The 22236-nt window shown below is 49.0% G+C and overlaps 1 protein-coding gene across 1 annotated transcript in view; it reads left to right on the top strand.

The window, feature by feature from the left end:
• PRR19 (proline rich 19) overlaps positions 1 to 22236 on the top strand; it is a 106218-nt gene that overhangs the window by 41096 nt on the left and 42886 nt on the right. The gene's annotated exons all lie outside the window — the stretch shown is intronic.

The raw sequence follows: 22236 nt of genomic DNA, 5'->3' as shown, positions 1-22236 counted from the left end.
CGGAGCATTGTGTGTATAAGGCAGCAGTGTGATCAAGGGGGAGGGGGCAGAGAGGCAGAGCATTGTGTGTATAAGGCAGCAGTGTGATCCAGGGTGAGGGGGGCAGAGAGGCCGAGCATTGTGTGTATAAGGTAGCAGTGTGATCCAGGGGGAGGGGGGCAGAGAGGCAGAGCTTTGTATGTATATTATTAGTATAAAATATATAATGGGGGGGTATTATTAGTATAAACACAGTATATAATGGGGGGTATTAGTACACAGTATATAATGGGGGGGTATTATTAGTATAAACACAGTATATAATGGGGGGGTATTATTAGTATAAAATATATAATGGGGGGGTATTATTAGTATAACTATAAAATATATAATGGGGGGTATTATTAGTACACAGTATATAATGGGGGGGTATTATTAGTATAAACACAGTATATAATGTATATTATTAGTACCCATTATATTATTATTATGGGGGGTATTATTAGTATAAAATATATAATGGGTACTAATAATATACATTATATACTGTGTTTATACTAATAATACCCCCCCATTATATACTGTGTACTAATAATACCCCCCATTATATATTTTATAGTTATACTAATAATACCCCCCCATTATATATTTTATACTAATAATACCCCCCCATTATATATTTTATACTATTAATATACATTATATACTGTGTTTATACTAATAATACCCCCCCATTATATACTGTGTACTAATAATACCCCCCATTATATATTTTATACTAATAATACCCCCCCATTATATATTTTATACTAATACCCCCCATTATAATTCCCATACGACTGTATAAGGCAGCAGTGTGATCCAGGGTGAGGGGGGCAGAGAGGCGGAGCATTGTGTGTATAAGGCAGCAGTGTGATCCAGGGGGAGGGGGGCAGAGAGGCAGAGCTTTGTGTGTATAAGGCAGCAGTGTGATCCAGGGGGAGGGGGCAAAGAGGCGGAGCATTGTGTGTATAAGGCAGCAGTGTGATATAGGGGAGGGGGAGCAGAGAGGCAGAGCATTGTGTGTAAAAGGCAGAAGTATGATCCAAGGGGAGGGGGGCATTGTGTGTATAAGGCAGCAGTGTGATCCGGGGGAGGGGGGTAGAGAGACAGAGCATTGTGTGTATAAGGCAGCAGTGTGATCCAGGAGGAGAGAGGCGGAGCATTGTGTGTATAAGGCAGCAGTGTTATCCAGGGGCAGGGGGGCAGAGAGGCGGAGCATTGTGTGTATAAGGCAGCAGTGTGATCCAGGGGGAGGGGGGCAGAGAGACGGAGCATTGTGTGTATAAGGCAGCAGTGTTATCCAGGGGCAGGGGGGCAGAGAGGCGGAGCATTGTGTTTATAAGGCAGCAGTGTGATCCAGGGGGAGGGGGGCAGAGAGACGGAGCATTGTGTGTTAGCAGCAGTGTGATACAGGGGGAGGGTGGCAGAAAGGCAGAGCATTGTGTGTATAAGGCAGCAGTGTGATCCAGGGGGAGGGGGCAGAGAGGCGGAGCACTTAGAGGTGGCACTGATGGGTGGCACTAAAGGGCATTGATATAATGGGGGGTATTATTAGTATAAAATATATAATGGGGGGGTATTATTAGTATAAAATATATAATGGGGGGTATTATTAGTACACAGTATATAATGGGGGGGTATTATTAGTATAAACACAGTATATGATGTATATTATTGGTATAAAATATATAATGGGGGGGTATTATTAGTATAAACATAGTATATAATGGGGGGTATTAGTACACAGTATATAATGGGGGGGTATTATTAGTATAAACACAGTATATAATGGGGGGTATTATTAGTATAAAATATATAATGGGGGGGTATTATTAGTATAACTATAAAATATATAATGGGGGGTATTATTAGTACACAGTATATAATGGGGGGGTATTATTAGTATAAACACAGTATATAATGTATATTATTAGTACCCATTATATATTTTATACTAATAATACCCCCCACAGTATATAATGGGGGGGGGTATTATTAGTATAAACACAGTATATAATGGGGGGTATTAGTACACAGTATATAATGGGGGGGTATTATTAGTATAAACACAGTATATAATGGGGGGTATTATTAGTATAAAATATATAATGGGGGGGTATTATTAGTATAAAATATATAATGGGGGGTATTATTAGTACACAGTATATAATGGGGGGGTATTATTAGTATAAACACAGTATATAATGTATATTATTAGTACACAGTATATAATGGGGGGGTATTATTAGTATAAACACAGTATATAATGGGGGGTATTATTAGTATAAAATATATAATGGGGGGGTATTATTAGTATAAACACAGTATATAATGGGGGGGGTATTAGTACACAGTATATAATGGGGGGGTATTATTAGTATAAACACAGTATATAATGGGGGGTATCATTAGTATAAAATATATAATGGGGGGGTATTATTAGTATAAAATATATAATGGGGGGTATTATTAGTACACAGTATATAATGGGGGGGTATTATTAGTATAACTATAAAATATATAATGGGGGGTATTATTAGTACACAGTATATAATGGGGGGGGTATTATTAGTATAAACACAGTATATAATGGGGGGTATTATTAGTATAAAATATATAATGGGGGGGTATTATTAGTATAAACACAGTATATAATGGGGGGGTATTAGTACACAGTATATAATGGGGGGGTATTATTAGTATAAACACAGTATATAATGGGGGGTATCATTAGTATAAAATATATAATGGGGGGGTATTATTAGTATAAAATATATAATGGGGGGTATTATTAGTACACAGTATATAATGGGGGGGTATTATTAGTATAAACACAGTATATAATGTATATTATTAGTACCCATTATATATTTTATACTAATAATACCCCCCATTATATACTGTGTTTATACTAATAATACCCCCCCATTATATACTGTGTACAATAATACCCCCCATTATATATTTTATACTAATAATACCCCCATTATGCCAATTCCGAGCTAGCTCTTATCATCCAACATCGGTATCTGAATGGACAGATACTCCATAATTTCTTGGAAAGCCTCTGCAGAAGAATGGACCATGTTATAGAGCAAAGGGGCTCTACAGTTCCTTCAAAAAGTATTTATACCACTTGAAATTTTCATGTTGCAACCAGAAACGTAAATGTATTTTTATTTTATTGGGATTTGATGTGATAGACCAATACAAAGTGGCAAAAAATTGTGAAGTGGAAGGAAAATGATAAATGGTTTTCAAAAGGTTTTACAAATAAATATCTTGTCTATGAGTGCATTTGTATTCAGCCCCCCGAGTCAATACTTTGTAGAATCACCTATATTTATTTCAGGTACTTGTATAGCGCCGTCAATTTGTACAGTGCTTTACATATACATTGGGCATTCACATCACCACCCTCTTTTGCTGCAGTTACAGCTGCAAGTCTTTTGGGGATGTCTCTACCAGCTTGGCATATCTAGAGAGTGTAATTTTTTCCCACTCTTCTTTGCAAAAATAGCTCAAGCTAACCAGCTGTCAGATTGGATGGAGAGCGTCTATGAACAGCAATTTTCAAGACTTGGCACAGAATCTCAATTGGATTTAGGTCTGGACTTTGACTGGACCATTCTAACACATGAATATGCTTTGATCTAAACCACTCCATTGTAGCTCTGGCTGTATGTTTAGGGTCATTCTCCTGATGGAAGGTGAACCTCCGCCCCAGTCTCAAATCTTTTGCAGACTCTAAGGCCGCGTACACACGGGCGGACTGTTCGCCCAACTTTGTTCGTCAAACAGTTTCGGCAAACAGTCCGCTCAAAATTAGCATGGACGGACATGGCCACACACGGCACTTTTTGAGCGGACTGTTTCAGCGAACTGTTTGCCAAACAGTTCGCTCAACTTTTGAAATGAACGGACTCGCCCACGTAAGGCGGAGGCAAGTCCGCCCATTTCGAGCGCGTGTACAGGTAGGCGGGGCCCGCGAAGGAGACGTCGCGGGCTCCGCCGCCTGGAATGGACTTAAAGGGGAACCCCAACACCGAAAAAAATCGGCGTGGGGGTCCCCCCAAGTCCACAACAGACCCTTGTCCGAGCACGCTACCCGGCCGGCCAGGAAAGGGGGGCGAGCGAGCGCGCCCCCCCTCCTGAGCCGTACCAGGCCGCGTGCCCTCAACATGGGGGGTGCCTTGGGGAAGGGGGGGCCGCGCGGCCCCCCCACCCCAAAGCACCTTGTCCCCATGTTGATGAGGACAAGGGCCTCTTCCCGACAACCCTGGCCGTTGGTTGTCGGGGTCTGCGGGCGGGGGGCTTATCGGAATCCGGGAGCCCCCTTTAAGAAGGGGGCCCCCGGATACCGGCCCCCCACCCTATGTGAATGAGTATGGGGTACAATGTACCCCTACCCATTCACCTGTAAAATAAAAGTACCCCAAAAAAAAAACACAACACACGAGAAAAAATATTTTATTGCACAGCTCCGGGGGTCTTCCGTCTTCGGGGGTCTTCTCGCCGGACTCCTCCGCTATCTTCTTGTAGCTCTTTTACTAGCCGAGGAGTCCGGCTTTCTTCCTCGCCGCCGGCCTCTTCTCCCGACTTCGGGGGTCTTGTCCCCCTCTTCGGTTCTTCTGCCGGGCCACCGCGCCTTCTTGTAGCTCTTTTGCAGGCGGTGGCCCGGTCTTCTGTCGCCGCTGCCTTCCGTTCTTCTGTCGCCGCCTTCGGTTCTTCTGCCGGGCCACCGCGCCTTCTTGTAGCTCTTTTACAGGCGGTGGCCCGGTCTTCTGTCGCCGCTGTCGCTGTCGCCGTCGCCGCCTTCCGTTCTTGTTCTTCTTCTTGTTCTTCTTCTTCTCCAAGAGATGTTGACACGTCGCTTTCTCCGGCCGGAATGCCAGAGCCGCGCTGTGCGGTCACTTATATAGTGACAATGGGGCGGTGTCACATGGTATATGTCACATGGGTTGGTCACATGGTGACCCCGCCCCCTTACGATGTCATAGTCCCCATGTGACATCAACCCATGTGACCAACCCATGTGACATATACCATGTGACACCGCCCCATTGTCACTATATAAGTGGCAGCGCAGGGCGGCTCTGGCATTCCGGCCGGAGAGAGCGTCGTGTCAACATCTCCTGGAGAAGAAGAACAAGAAGAAGAACAAGAACGGAAGGCGGCGACGGCGACAGCGACAGCGGCGACAGAAGACCGGGCCACCGCCTGTAAAAGAGCTACAAGAAGGCGCGGTGGCCCGGCAGAAGAACCGAAGGCGGCGACAGAAGAACGGAAGGCAGCGGCGACAGAAGACCGGGCCACCGCCTGCAAAAGAGCGGAGGAGTCCGGCGAGAAGACCCCCGAAGACGGAAGACCCCCGGAGCTGTGCAATAAAATATTTTTTCTCGTGTGTTGTGTTTTTTTTTTTGGGTACTTTTATTTTACAGGTGAATGGGTAGGGGTACATTGTACCCCATACTCATTCACATAGGGTGGGGGGCCGGTATCCGGGGGCCCCCTTCTTAAAGGGGGCTCCCGGATTCCGATAAGCCCCCCGCCCGCAGACCCCGACAACCAACGGCCAGGGTTGTTGGGAAGAGGCCCTTGTCCTCATCAACATGGGGACAAGGTGCTTTGGGGTGGGGGGCCGCGCGCCCCCCCCTTCCCCAAGGCACCCCCCATGTTGAGGGCACGCGGCCTGGTACGGCTCAGGAGGGGGGGCGCGCTCGCTCGCCCCCCTTTCCTGGCCGGCCGGGTAGCGTGCTCGGACAAGGGTCTGTTGTGGACTTGGGGGGACCCCCACGCCGATTTTTTTCGGCGTTGGGGTTCCCCTGTAAGTCCATTCCAGGCGGCGGAGCCCGCGACGTCTCCGTCGTGGGCCCCGCCTACCTTCACACGCGCTCGAAATGGGCGGACTTTCCTCCGAGCGGGAACAGTTTGCTCATTTCGAAAGTGGCCTACACACGGGCGGACTGTTCGCTTAAACAAGGTTTCAGCGGACAGTTTTTCGGATTTTCCGAAAGACTTTGTCCGTCCAACTGTCCGCTGAAACTGTCCGCTGAAAGCCCACACACGAGCGGACTGTCCACCCAAACACTGTTCAGCGGACAAGGTTGGGCGAACAGTCCGCCCGTGTGTACGCGGCCTAACAGGTTTTCTTCTAAGATTGCCCTGTATTCGGCTACATCCATCTTCCCATCAACTCTGACCAGCTTCAACATCCCTGCTGAAGAAAAGCAACCCCACTGGGCGTCATTTGGACATGGCTGAGTGAAGCTGCTTTTTCTTTGAGCTCCCGGCCTCAACCCTCACATCTCGGTAAAACACAAATTAAACCGGTATGCACTCAGCCAAAAAGATCAGGACTAGAGCAACAACAGGGGGGTCCCCCTCCAGCAAGACCCCAGGCAAAATCCACCACTATTTCAAGCATCTACAGGTGATCTCCCCCGGAGCCAGAATGGCGGCGCCACAAATCCCCACACGCGTAGCTATACAGAGGGCCCAAATCCAAGACGCCCACTCTCCATTACATAATACCCCCACCTCCTCTGAACGATCCCCAACTACTCCACAGAACCTTCAGCCGGACACGATGCCCTCTCCCCAACCGCCCGATAACTACATACTGGACCAGGACATTAGGGCATTATTGGAAGCCCTCCTCACCCGGTTGGATATTGAGGCCCTCATTCTCCGTCTGGAAGAAACACACAGACAAGACATACAGGAGGTGGGAGGAGAGGTCTCTAATCTGGCAGAATGGGTGTCAATGGGAGAGGAATCGGTCACATCATTAGAGGGACGGATGACAGCACTGGAGCAATCCCGAGACCAGCACCATGACACCGCCATAGAGCTTCAGCTCCACCTGGAGGACATCGAGGACCGGAGCCACAGGGAACCGACTCAGAGAACATCCGGGAGACAGTGAGAGAAATCTTCCAGACCTTACTGGATGACCCGGAGGCCGAGGTCGCATTGGACAGGGTACACAGAGTGACAATATAGTGACAATGGGGCGGTGTCACATGGTATATGTCACATGGGTTGGTCACATGGTGACCCCGCCCCCTTACGATGTCATAGTCCCCATGTGACATCAACCCATGTGACCAACCCATGTGACATATACCATGTGACACCGCCCCATTGTCACTATATAAGTGGCAGCGCAGGGCGGCTCTGGCATTCCGGCCGGAGAGAGCGTCGTGTCAACATCTCCTGGAGAAGAAGAACAAGAAGAAGAACAAGAACGGAAGGCGGCGACGGCGACAGCGACAGCGGCGACAGAAGACCGGGCCACCGCCTGTAAAAGAGCTACAAGAAGGCGCGGTGGCCCGGCAGAAGAACCGAAGGCGGCGACAGAAGAACGGAAGGCAGCGGCGACAGAAGACCGGGCCACCGCCTGCAAAAGAGCGGAGGAGTCCGGCGAGAAGACCCCCGAAGACGGAAGACCCCCGGAGCTGTGCAATAAAATATTTTTTCTCGTGTGTTGTGTTTTTTTTTTTGGGTACTTTTATTTTACAGGTGAATGGGTAGGGGTACATTGTACCCCATACTCATTCACATAGGGTGGGGGGCCGGTATCCGGGGGCCCCCTTCTTAAAGGGGGCTCCCGGATTCCGATAAGCCCCCCGCCCGCAGACCCCGACAACCAACGGCCAGGGTTGTCGGGAAGAGGCCCTTGTCCTCATCAACATGGGGACAAGGTGCTTTGGGGTGGGGGGGCCGCGCGCCCCCCCCTTCCCCAAGGCACCCCCCATGTTGAGGGCACGCGGCCTGGTACGGCTCAGGAGGGGGGGCGCGCTCGCTCGCCCCCCTTTCCTGGCCGGCCGGGTAGCGTGCTCGGACAAGGGTCTGTTGTGGACTTGGGGGGACCCCCACGCCGATTTTTTTCGGCGTTGGGGTTCCCCTTTAAGTCCATTCCAGGCGGCGGAGCCCGCGACGTCTCCGTCGTGGGCCCCGCCTACCTTCACACGCGCTCGAAATGGGCGGACTTTCCTCCGAGCGGGAACAGTTTGCTCATTTCGAAAGTGGCCTACACACGGGCGGACTGTTCGCTTAAACAAGGTTTCAGCGGACAGTTTTTCGGAATTTCCGAAAGACTTTGTCCGTCCAACTGTCCGCTGAAACTGTCCGCTGAAAGCCCACACACGAGCGGACTGTCCGCCCAAACACTGTTCAGCGGACAAGGTTGGGCGAACAGTCCGCCCGTGTGTACGCGGCCTAACAGGTTTTCTTCTAAGATTGCCCTGTATTCGGCTACATCCATCTTCCCATCAACTCTGACCAGCTTCAACATCCCTGCTGAAGAAAAGCAACCCCACTGGGCGTCATTTGGACATGGCTGAGTGAAGCTGCTTTTTCTTTGAGCTCCCGGCCTCAACCCTCACATCTCGGTAAAACACAAATTAAACCGGTATGCACTCAGCCAAAAAGATCAGGACTAGAGCAACAACAGGGGGGTCCCCCTCCAGCAAGACCCCAGGCAAAATCCACCACTATTTCAAGCATCTACAGGTGATCTCCCCCGGAGCCAGAATGGCGGCGCCACAAATCCCCACACGCGTAGCTATACAGAGGGCCCAAATCCAAGACGCCCACTCTCCATTACATAATACCCCCACCTCCTCTGAACGATCCCCAACTACTCCACAGAACCTTCAGCCGGACACGATGCCCTCTCCCCAACCGCCCGATAACTACATACTGGACCAGGACATTAGGGCATTATTGGAAGCCCTCCTCACCCGGTTGGATATTGAGGCCCTCATTCTCCGTCTGGAAGAAACACACAGACAAGACATACAGGAGGTGGGAGGAGAGGTCTCTAATCTGGCAGAATGGGTGTCAATGGGAGAGGAATCGGTCACATCATTAGAGGGACGGATGACAGCACTGGAGCAATCCCGAGACCAGCACCATGACACCGCCATAGAGCTTCAGCTCCACCTGGAGGACATCGAGGACCGGAGCCACAGGGAACCGACTCAGAGAACATCCGGGAGACAGTGAGAGAAATCTTCCAGACCTTACTGGATGACCCGGAGGCCGAGGTCGCATTGGACAGGGTACACAGAGCCCTGGGCCCCAGATCAGAAGACCCGAGCAGGCCCCGCTATGTAGTATGCAGACTCCATCCTTACACCCAGAAGGAGAATATCCTATGATGAGCCTGGGAGCACGGAGACATAGCAGCAGAGGGCTCACAAATCTTCCAAATCCTTCCAGACCTGTCCAGGGCAACTCTGAAATGGAGGGCTCTCCTGAGACCCCTCCTCAACTTGGCCAGGTGAAAGGGGGTCAAGTCCTGCTGGGGATATCCTCTGTTAGTGACATTCATCAAAGACACAAATGCTTTTACTCTGCAGACCTCCCGGCTCTCTTCCGCTTCCTAGAAACAGACCCGATGCCGGTACTGGACTGGCTTCAGATCCTTCTGCGTCCAACCGGCAGATCAGGCATATCCACGTTTCGCAGACCTTTGCCTCTCCACCAGCAGAGGAGCAGACGGAGACACCGGTCCATCTCAAAATTTCGAAGGTCTCTTTCATACGGGCGGTGCAGCATTACCGGGCTCAATCAGGAGGCGATACAACGGCTCCTTGCCGTCCCTCAAATGCCCGCTGAAAAGCAATCCAGAATGCAGGTCACTCCACGGCAAGTGTTAAGGCTTGTTCTGATTGGCTGCGGTATGGGAATTGTGCGAAAGCGCAATTTTTCTTGCACCACGCCGAAAACGTTGCCTCCTCCTGATGCTCACAGCGGTCAATCATTTCTAATGGCACCCGCACACATCTGGCAAACACGGACGTGTTTGCAGCCTCCAAAACGCCTGGTACTGTGTGGTTTGTTGCGGCGCAATTTTCTAAATGAAAATTGAAGTTAATGGGAAGCCTAAAACCAAGGCTTGATTTTCGGGGGGGGGGGGGCACAGTTCAGGCACCTTCAGTACTGAATGTATGCTATGGCAAGGGGTGCTGAAGGGTCTATTGATACTGGCTGCTGGGGGATCTATTTTTGTATGGGGCTCTGTTGTTGCTAGGTAGGTGTATCGTTGCTAGCGGGGAGATCTATTGTCGTTAGTGGGGATCTATTGTTGCTGGGTAGGTCTATTGTTGATGGCGGGGGATCTATTGTCACTGGTGGGATCTATTTTTGTGTGGGGGTCTGTTGTTGCTGGGTAGAGAGCCAGAGCATTGTGTGTATAAGACAGCGGTGTGATCCAGGGGGAGGGGGCAGAGAGCCAGAGAATTGTGTGTATAAGGCAGTAGTGTGGTCGGGGGGGGTGGAGAAACAGAGCATTGTGTGTATAAGGCAGCAGTGTGATCCAGGGGAAGGGGGGCAGAGAGGCGGAGCATTGTATGTATAAGGCAGCAGTGTTATCCAGGGGCAGGGGGGCAGAGAGGCGGAGCATTGTGTGTATAAGGCAGCAGTGTGATCCAGGGGGAGGGGGGCAGAGAGGCGGAGCATTGTGTGTTAGCAGCAGTGTGATACAGGGGGAGGGTGGCAGCAAGGTGGAGCATTGTGTGTATAAGGCAGCAGTGTGATCCAGGAGGAGAGAGGCCGAGCATTGTGTGTATAAGGCAGCAGTGTTATCCAGGGGCAGGGGGGCAGAGAGGCGGAGCATTGTGTGTATAAGGCAGCAGTGTGATCCAAGGGGAGGGGGGCAGAGAGGCGGAGCATTGTGTGTTAGCAGCAGTGTGATACAGGGGGAGGGTGGCAGAAAGGCGGAGCATTGTGTGTATAAGGCAGCAGTGTGATCCGGGGGAGGGGGGTAGAGAGACAGAGCATTGTGTGTATAAGGCAGCAGTGTGATCCAGGAGGAGAGAGGCGGAGCATTGTGTGTATAAGGCAGCAGTGTTATCCGGGGGCAGAGAGGCGGAGCATTGTGTGTATAAGGCAGCAGTGTGATCCAGGGGGAGGGGGGCAGAGAGGCGGAGCATTGTGTGTTAGCAGCAGTGTGATACAGGGGGAGGGTGGCAGAAAGGCGGAGCATTGTGTGTATAAGGCAGCAGTGTGATCCAGGGGGAGGGGGGCAGAGAGGCGGAGCATTGTGTGTATAAGGCAGCAGTGTGATCCAGGGGGAGGGGGGGTAGAGAGGCGGAGCATTGTGTGTAAAAGAAAGCAGTGTGATCCAGGGGGAGAGAGGCGGAGAATTGTGTGTATAAGGCAGCAGTGTGATCCAGGGGGAGGGGGGCAGAGAGGCGGAGCATTGTGTGTATAAGGCAGCAGTGTGATCCAGGAGGAGAGAGGTGGAGCATTGTGTGTGTAAGGCAGCAGTGTGATCCAGGAGGAGGGTGCAGAGAGGCAGAGCATTGTGTGTATAAGGCAGCAGTGTGATCCAGGGTGAGGGGGGCAGAGAGGCGGAGCATTGTGTGTATAAGGCAGCAGTGTGATCCAGGGGGAGGGGGGCAGATAGGCGGAGCATTGTGTGTATAAGGCAGCAGTGTGATCCAGGGGGAGGGTGCAGAGAGGCAGAGCATTGTGTGTATAAGGCAGCAGTGTGATCCAGGGTGAGGGGGGCAGAGAGGCGGAGCATTGTGTGTATAAGGCAGCAGTGTGATCCAGAGGGAGGGGGCAAAGAGACGGAGCATTGTGTGTATAAGGCAGCAGTGTGATCGGGGGGGGGGGGGTGGAGAAACAGAGCATTGTGTGTATAAGGCAGCAGTGTGATCCAGGGGGAGGGAGCAGAGAGCCAGAGAATTGTGTGTATAAGGCAGTAGTGTGATCGGGGGGGGGGGTGGAGAAACAGAGCATTGTGTGTATAAGGCAGCAGTGTGATCCAGGGGGAGGGGGCCAGAAAGGCCGAGCATTGTGTGTATAAGGCAGCAGTGTGATCCAGGGGGAGGGGGGGTAGAGAGGCGGAGCATTGTGTGTAAAAGAAAGCAGTGTGATCCAGGGGGAGAGAGGTGGAGAATTGTGTGTATAAGGCAGCAGTGTGATCCAGGGGGAGGGGGGCAGAGAGGCGGAGCATTGTGTGTATAAGGCAGCAGTGTGATCCAGGAGGAGAGAGGTGGAGCATTGTGTGTGTAAGGCAGCAGTGTGATCCAGGAGGAGGGGGCAGATAGGCGGAGCATTGTGTGTATAAGGCAGCAGTGTGATCCAGGGGGAGGGGGCAGAGAGGTAGAGCATTGTGTGGATAAGGCAGCAGTGTGATCCAGGGTGAGGGGGGCAGAGAGGCGGAGCATTGTGTGTATAAGGTAGCAGTGTGATCCAGGGGGAGGGGGGCAGAGAGGCAGAGCTTTGTGTGTATAAGGCAGCAGTGTGATCCAGGGGGAGGGGGAGCAGAGAGGCAGAGCATTGTGTGTAAAAGGCAGAAGTATGATCCAAGGGGAGGGGGGCAGAGAGGAGGAGCATTGTGTGTATAAGGCAGCAGTGTGATCCAGGAGGAGAGAGGCCGAGCATTGTGTGTATAAGGCAGCAGTGTTATCCAGGGGCAGGGTGGCAGAGAGGCGGAGCATTGTGTGTATAAGGCAGCAGTGTGATCCAGGGGGAGGGGGGCAGAGAGGCGGAGCATTGTGTGTTAGCAGCAGTGTGATACAGGGGGAGGGTGGCAGAAAGGCGGAGCATTGTGTGTATAAGGCAGCAGTGTGATCCGGGGGAGGGGGGTAGAGACACAGAGCATTGTGTGTATAAGGCAGCAGTGTGATCCAGGAGGAGAGAGGCGGAGCATTGTGTGTATAAGGCAGCAGTGTTATCCAGGGGCAGGGGGGCAGAGAGGCGGAGCATTGTGTGTATAAGGCAGCAGTGTGATCCAGGGTGAGGGGGGCAGAGAGGCGGAGCATTGTGTGTATAAGGCAGCAGTGTGATCCAGGAGGAGGGGGCAGATAGGCGGAGCATTGTGTGTATAAGGCAGCAGTGTGATCCAGGGGGAGGGGCAGAGAGGCAGAGCATTGTGTGTATAAGACAGCAGTGTGATCCAGGGTGAGGGGGGCAGAGAGGCGGAGCATTGTGTGTATAAGGCAGCAGTGTGATCCAGGGGGAGGGGGGCAGAGAGGCAGAGCTTTGTGTGTATAAGGCAGCAGTGTGATCCAGGGGGAGGGGGCAAAGAGGCGGAGCATTGTGTGTATAAGGCAGCAGTGTGATATAGGGGAGGGGGAGCAGAGAGGCAGAGCATTGTGTGTAAAAGGCAGAAGTATGATCCAAGGGGAGGGGGGCAGAGAGGAGGAGCATTGTGTGTATAAGGCAGCAGTGTGATCCGGGGGAGGGGGGTAGAGAGACAGAGCATTGTGTGTATAAGACAGCAGTGTGATCCAGGAGGAGAGAGGCGGAGCATTGTATGTATAAGGCAGCAGTGTTATCCAGGGGCAGGGGGGCAGAGAGGCGGAGCATTGTGTGTATAAGGCAGCAGTGTGATCCAGGGGGAGGGGGGCAGAGATGCGGAGCATTGTGTGTTAGCAGCAGTGTGATACAGGGGGAGGGTGGCAGAAAGGCGGAGCATTGTGTGTATAAGGCAGCAGTGTGATCCAGGGGGAGGGGGCAGAGAGCCAGAGAATTGTGTGTATAAGGCAGTAGTGTGATCGGGGGGGGGGGGGTGGAGAAACAGAGCATTTTGTGTATAAGGCAGCAGTGTGATCCAGGGGGAGGGGGGCAGAGAGGCCGAGCATTGTGTGTATAAGGCAGCAGTGTGATCCAGGGGGAGGGGGGGTTGAGAGGCGGAGCATTGTGTGTATAAGGCAGCAGTGTGATCCCGGAGGAGAGAGGTGGAGCATTGTGTGTGTAAGGCAGCAGTGTGATCCAGGAGTCGGGGGCAGATAGGCGGAGCATTGTGTGTATAAGGCAGCAGTGTGATCAAGGGGGAGGGGGCAGAGAGGCAGAGCATTGTGTGTATAAGGCAGCAGTGTGATCCAGGGTGAGGGGGGCAGAGAGGCCGAGCATTGTGTGTATAAGGTAGCAGTGTGATCCAGGGGGAGGGGGGCAGAGAGGCAGAGCTTTGTATGTATATTATTAGTATAAAATATATAATGGGGGGGTATTATTAGTATAAACACAGTATATAATGGGGGGTATTAGTACACAGTATATAATGGGGGGGTATTATTAGTATAAACACAGTATATAATGGGGGGGTATTATTAGTATAAAATATATAATGGGGGGGTATTATTAGTATAACTATAAAATATATAATGGGGGGTATTATTATTACACAGTATATAATGGGGGGGTATTATTAGTATAAACACAGTATATAATGTATATTATTAGTACCCATTATATTATTATTATGGGGGGTATTATTAGTATAAAATATATAATGGGTACTAATAATATACATTATATACTGTGTTTATACTAATAATACCCCCCCATTATATACTGTGTACTAATAATACCCCCCATTATATATTTTATAGTTATACTAATAATACCCCCCCATTATATATTTTTATACTAATAATACCCCCCCATTATATATTTTATACTAATAATATACATTATATACTGTGTTTATACTAATAATACCCCCCCATTATATACTGTGTACTAATAATACCCCCCATTATATATTTTATACTAATAATACCCCCCCATTATATATTTTATACTAATACCCCCCATTATAATTCCCATACGACTATATAAGGCAGCAGTGTGATCCAGGGTGAGGGGGGCAGAGAGGCGGAGCATTGTGTGTATAAGGCAGCAGTGTGATCCAGGGGGAGGGGGGCAGAGAGGCAGAGCTTTGTGTGTATAAGGCAGCAGTGTGATCCAGGGGGAGGGGGCAAAGAGGCGGAGCATTGTGTGTATAAGGCAGCAGTGTGATATAGGGGAGGGGGAGCAGAGAGGCAGAGCATTGTGTGTAAAAGGCAGAAGTATGATCCAAGGGGAGGGGGGCATTGTGTGTATAAGGCAGCAGTGTGATCCGGGGGAGGGGGGTAGAGAGACAGAGCATTGTGTGTATAAGGCAGCAGTGTGATCCAGGAGGAGAGAGGCGGAGCATTGTGTGTATAAGGCAGCAGTGTTATCCAGGGGCAGGGGGGCAGAGAGGCGGAGCATTGTGTGTATAAGGCAGCAGTGTGATCCAGGGGGAGGGGGGCAGAGAGACGGAGCATTGTGTGTTAGCAGCAGTGTGATACAGGGGGAGGGTGGCAGAAAGGCAGAGCATTGTGTGTATAAGGCAGCAGTGTGATCCAGGGGGAGGGGGCAGAGAGGCGGAGCACTTAGAGGTGGCACTGATGGGTGGCACTAAAGGGCATTGATAGGTGGCACTGAAGGGCACTAATAGGTGGCACTGATGGGTGGCAGTGATGGGCACTGATGAGTTTCAGTGATGGGCACTGGTAGGGGACACTGAGGAAGCACTGATTAGCCCCACTGGTGGGCATTGATAGGTGGCACTTGTGGGCACTGATTGCTGGCACTTACGTACTCAGGGCCCTGATTCGTGGCACTGTGGGCACTGATTTATGGCACTAGCTGGCGGTACTGGTGGGCACATATGAGGCTTTAGGACCAATGTATCTTCAAACAGAAGCTGATGATCGGCTTTTTTTTCTCCTCATGCTGTCAGCGTGAGAAGAAAATAAAAACGATTACCGATCTGGTTACATCACATGATCAGCTGTCATTGGCTGACGGCTGATCACATGGTAAGGGGCTGGGATCGACCCCTTACTCGGAACTGTGATTACCTGAGTCTCATTAACTCAGGTGATCACAGCGTGTGCGCTCTTCAGAGGGGCGTGGCGAGCCTGCAAAGGGGAGGACGTCAATAGACGAACTCCCGGCAAAGCAGATGCATGCTGTAGCCGTCATTCGGCTATAGCGCAGATCTGAAGCAGTTAACACTTAGACCTACATATTGCCCAAATTGGGGCGTCTGGCCTTTACACATCCCAGTCCAAAGCTGGGTACACACTATCAGATTATCGGACAAATTATCCTTCATTTTTTGTTGCATGCTAGTCTCATATCAAAAGTGAAGAGGTTACTCAACATACGAAAATTCCCATACGACTGAATTCAACTTCAGAAATGATGTAACGTGTTAAATTGTTTTGTATGTTTTTTTTTTGGTTTCTGAGCATGCGTAGTCTCGCTCTTACGATTTTTTTCGGACAAAAAACGTACTACTTAACCACTTCCCAACCGGCCAATGCACATATACGGCCGGGTGGGAGCCGTCTACTTCTGATAGGACGTTCAGGAACGTCCTTCAGAAGGAGCGGGATGGCGCACGCTCGTGCCCACGCAGCCGCGCGATCCCGATATGCTCGTGGGGGGGTATTATTAGTATAAACACAGTATATAATGGGGGGTATTAGTATAAAATATATAATGGGGGGGTATTATTAGTATAAAATATATAATGGGGGGTATTATTAGTACACAGTATATAATGGGGGGGTATTATTAGTATAAACACAGTATATAATATATATTATTAGTATAAAATATATAATGGGGGGGTATTATTAGTATAAACACAGTATATAATGTATATTATTAGTACACAGTATATAATGGGGGGGTATTATTAGTATAAACACAGTATATAATATATATTATTAGTATAAAATATATAATGGGGGGGTATTATTAGTATAAACACAGTATATAATGTATATTATTAGTACACAGTATATAATGGGGGGGTATTATTAGTATAAACACAGTATATAATGGGGGGTATTATTAGTATAAAATATATAATGGGGGGGTATTATTAGTATAAAATATATAATGGGGGGTATTATTAGTACACAGTATATAATGGGGGGGTATTATTAGTATAAACACAGTATATAATGTATATTATTAGTATAAAATATATAATGGGGGGGTATTATTAGTATAAACACAGTATATAATGGGGGGTATTAGTACACAGTATATAATGGGGGGGTATTATTAGTATAAACACAGTATATAATGGGGGGTATTATTAGTATAAAATATATAATGGGGGGTATTATTAGTATAACTATAAAATATATAATGGGGGGTATTATTAGTATAAAATATATAATGGGGGGGTATTATTAGTATAAACACAGTATATAATGGGGGGGGTATTAGTACACAGTATATAATGGGGGGGTATTATTAGTATAAACACAGTATATAATGGGGGGTATCATTAGTATAAAATATATAATGGGGGGGTATTATTAGTATAAAATATATAATGGGGGGTATTATTAGTACACAGTATATAATGGGGGGGTATTATTAGTATAAACACAGTATATAATGTATATTATTAGTACCCATTATATATTTTATACTAATAATACCCCCCATTATATACTGTGTTTATACTAATAATACCCCCCCATTATATACTGTGTACAATAATACCCCCCATTATATATTTTATACTAATAATACCCCCATTATGCCAATTCCGAGCTAGCTCTTATCATCCAACATCGGTATCTGAATGGACAGATACTCCATAATTTCTTGGAAAGCCTCTGCAGAAGAATGGACCATGTTATAGAACAAAGGGGCTCTACAGTTCCTTGAAAAAGTATTTATACCACTTGAAATTTTCATGTTGCAACCAGAAACGTAAATGTATTTTTATTTTATTGGGATTTGATGTGATAGACCAATACAAAGTGGCAAAAAATTGTGAAGTGGAAGGAAAATGATAAATGGTTTTCAAAAGGTTTTACAAATAAATATCTTGCCAATGCGTGCATTTGTATTCAGCCCCCCGAGTCAATACTTTGTAGAATCACCTATATTTATTTCAGGTACTTGTATAGCGCCGTCAATTTGTACAGTGCTTTACAAATACATTGGGCATTCACATCACCACCCTCTTTTGCTGCAGTTACAGCTGCAAGTCTTTTGGGGATGTCTCTACCAGCTTGGCATATCTAGAGAGTGTAATTTTTTCCCACTCTTCTTTGCAAAAATAGCTCAAGCTGACCAGCTGTCAGATTGGATGGAGAGCATCTATGAACGGCAATTTTCAAGTCTTTGCACAGAATCTCAATTGGATTTAGGTCTGGACTTTGACTGGGCCATTCTAACACATGTATATGCTTTGATCTAAACCATTCCATTGTAGCTCTGACTGTATGTTTAGGGTCATTCTCCTGCTGGAAGGTGAACCTCCGCCCCAGTCTCAAATCTTTTGCAGACTCTAACAGGTTTTCTTCTAAGATTGCCCTGTATTCGGCTACATCCATCTTCCCATCAACTCTGACCAGCTTCAACATCCCTGCTGAAGAAAAGCAACCCCAGTGGGCGTCATTTGGACATGGCTGAGTGAAGCTGCTTTTTCTTTGAGCTCCCGGCCTCAACCCTCACATCCCAGTAAAACACGATTTAAACTGGTATGCACTCAGCCAAAAAGATCAGGACTAGAGCAACAACAGGGGGGGCCCCTCCAGCAAGACCCCAGGCAAAATCCACCACTATTTCAAGCATCTACAGGAGATCTCCCCCGGAGCCAGAATGGCGGCTCCACAAAGCCCCACACTGGACCAGGACATTAGGGCATTATTGGAAGCCCTCCTCACCCGGTTGGCTATTGAGGCCCTCATTCTCCATCTGGAAGAAACACACAGACGAGACATACAGGAGGTGGGAGGAGAGGTCTCTAATCTGGCAGAATGGATGACAATGGGAGAGGCATCGGTCACATCATGACAGCACTGGAGCAATCCCATGACCAGCACCATGACACCGCCATAGCGTTTCAGCTCCACCTGGAGGACATCGAGGACCGGAGCCACAGGGAACCGACTCAGAGAACATCGGGGAGACAGTGAGAGAAATCTTCCATACCATACTTGATGACCCGGAGGCTGAGGTCGCATTGGCAAGGGTGCACAGAGCCTTGGGCCCCAGATCAGAGGACCCAAGCAGGCCCCGCTATGTAGTATGCAGACTCTATCTTTACACCCAGAAGGAGAATATCCTATGATGAGCCTGGGACCACAGAGACATAGCAGCAGAGGGCTCACAAATCAGGATTCTCTCAGACCTGTCCAGGGCAACTCTGAAACGGAGGGCTCTTCTGAGAACCCTCCTCGACTTGGCCAACCGAAAAGGGGGTCACGTACTGCTGGAGATATCCCCTGTTGGTGACATTCCGCAGAGACACAAACGCTTTTACTCTGCAGACCTCCCGGCTCTCTTCTGCTTCCTAGAAACAGACCCGATGCCGGTACTGGACTGGCTTCAGATCTTTCCGCGTCCAACCGGCAGATCAGGCATATCCACCTTTCGCAGACCTTTGCCTCCCCACCAGCAGAGGAGCAGACGGAGACACCGGTCCACCTCAGGGGGCGCACCACGTGAGTAGGCCCTGGGCCACCCATAACTGATCATCACCCCCCCACCAGACCCACTGTGATCGGTACCCAACAGTTAAACACCGGACCTGGCCCCCAGCTTTGGCCCATATCTTGATGGGCAAAGGGTCGATAAACCGAGCTCTCCTACCCCCACTTCCCACACCAGGCCTAGAAGAGACCACCCTCCATATTGAAATGGAGCTGCAGCTCACCGCAAACATTTTGCCCACAGCCTCCGGAGGCCCTGAAATAATAATACCACTACTACCCCACAGCAAGGAACGGGAGACTCCAGTAATACCTGTCACACCTAATGCCAGAGAAGCATTGGCTCTCTCCCAATAAACAATGCGGAATGACTGCCCTGCAGACCCTTAGAGCACCACACAGCTTCAGAACCCTGACAACATTTTACAACCCCCAGCCTGGCGCCCTATGGGGACCCTGGAAATATTACTGTAAATGCTTCCTGTAAACACCCCACCCAGAACAAACATAGCGCACTTTGTGTTAGCGCACACAGGGAGATTGATAGTCGGGGATACCCTCCTAACTATCCACTAAGCCATAGAGAGGGCCGGCAAACCAGACATGGCTGGATGCCGTACCAAACTGGATAAAAATGGGGCGACAGGCTGTGGCTCCCTGTCAGACTACCTCCCCATGGAGAGAGGCGAGGATGCTCGTACACAACCTCGGGGGGGTCGGCGCTCACACAGTTTTGCTACTGCTCAGATCCCTCATGAGAGCCAGATGTGAGACTATTCTACCGCCAGGAATGCTGCACCATAAACCGAGAAAAGCAACCCCACAATATGACGTTGTACCACCATGTTTCACGGTGGGGATGGGGTGTTCAGGCTGATGTGCGCTGTTAGTTTTTTGCCACACATAGCGCTTTTTCTGTTTTACCAAAACATTTACTTTTGGCTTCATCTGACCAGAGCACCTTCTTCCAAATGTTTGCTGTGTCCCCCACATGGCTTCTCACAAACTGTGGACAGATTCTCCCACCTGAGCTTTGGATCTCTGCAGCTCCTCCAGAGTTACCATGGGCCTCTTGGCTGCTTCTCTGATAAATGCTCTCCTTGCCCAGCCTGTCAGTTTAACCTAACCCTGCATTAAACTTCTCCACAACTTTATTCCTGACCTGTCTGGTGTATTCCTTGGCCTTTCGTGATGCTGTATGTTCACTAAGGTTCTCCAACAACCTCTGATGGCTTCACAGAACAGCTGTATTTATACTGAAATTAAATTACACACAGGTGGACTCTGTTCACTAATTAGGTGATTTCTAAAGGCAATTGCTTCCACTAGATTTTAGTTAGGGGTATCAGAGTAAAGGGGGCTGAATACAAATGCACGCCACACTTTTCACATATTTATTTGTAAAAAAAAAATTGAAAACCATTTATCATTTTCCTTCCACTTTACAATTATGTGCCACTTTATGTTGGCCTATCACATAAAATCGCAATAAAATAAATTTACGTTTTTGGTTGTAACCAGGGCCGTCTTTAATGCAGGGCTAAAGGGGCAGCTGCCCTGGGCCCTGTCATTGTTGTGGGGCCCAAAGTAGCTGCCTCATACTTGCCAACTATCCTAGTTTAAATTTCCTTGTCCCTTGAAGTTTTAGCCCTGTTGTTGTGTACAGATGACTCACCTGCAGACCCTGTGTTTACATGTAAATAACTGACATTCATATGTAAATAGCAGCGGCATTACTAAGCAAATAGCTGTGGCCAGCTGCATTGATATGTAAATAAAGGTGGCATTTATATGTATATCATGCTTCCCTGCAGTGAGGAGATGATGTGCTGTAACCTCTAGCAATCAGTGAGCAGTATTACTGTACAGCAGGGGGTCTCCAAACTGTGGCCCGAGGGCCAGATGTGGCCCTTTGCTAGCCTTTATCCGGCCCTTGGGGCACAATTCCTTCCACTGATATAACCCACTATTTCTCCCACTGACACCAACAATGGGGCACCAATTCCACCAATACCAATGATGGGATACTATTCCTCCTACTAATAAGGGGTATACTCCTCCTCCTATTAACCACCAACCCTGAGGCCATATTTTTTCTTAATGATGCTTGGCCAGTGATATGTTCTGCCTCTGCTGGCGACAATCCGGCCCTCCTAAAGTCTGAAGGACAATAAAGTGGCCCTTTGTTTGAAAAGTTTGGAGACCCCTGCTGTACAGTAATCTCTAGCAACTAATTAACAAGCAGAAATCATTTGCTGTAACCTCTAGCAGCTAATCAGTGAGCCGTAATGTGTGCTGTAACTTCTAGCAACCAGTCAGTAAGCAGTAATGATATGCTGTAACCTCTGGTAACCAATCACAATTGCTGCCTGATCTGATACAGTAAACTGATTTTAAGTCCAGCTTCTATTTATTGTATGTCTCAGAGCAGGTGGAGAGTGAAATTGCATGGGAGCGGCCCCCCAAAAAAAAATTTGCCCGGGATCCAATCAATATTAACCACTTGCCGCCCGCCCTATTACAAATAGACGGCGGCAAAGTGGTTTCATAATCCTGACCGGACGTCATATGACGTCCTCGGGATTATGAGCCGCTGCGCACCCCCGGGGGCACGCATCGCGGCGATCGTTGTTGCGGGGTGTCAGCCTGACACCCGGCAACTACGATCTCGGTAAATGGGAAGAGCCGGTGATCGACTTTTCCTCACTCGCGTCTGTCAGACGCGAGTAGAGGAGAGCCGATCGGCTGCTCCTCTGACAGAGGGGGTCTGTGCTGATCGATTATCAGCACAGCCCCCCCAAGGATGCCCACACTGGACCACCAGGGACGCCACCAGACCACCAGGGATGCCCAGCAGAGGTAATCCTCCCTAGACCACCAGTGATGCCAGTCAGGCACAATGGATGGCAATCAGTGCCCATAATGGATGGCAATCAGTGCCCACAATGGACATCACTGATTGGCATGC

This window comes from Lithobates pipiens, unplaced genomic scaffold, assembly GCF_037356315.1.
Source record: "Lithobates pipiens isolate NorthernLeopardFrog02 unplaced genomic scaffold, aLitPip1_a1.2 Scaffold_27, whole genome shotgun sequence".
Lineage (NCBI taxonomy): Eukaryota > Metazoa > Chordata > Amphibia > Anura > Ranidae > Lithobates > Lithobates pipiens.
This window is presented reverse-complemented; position numbering and strand designations above follow the sequence as displayed.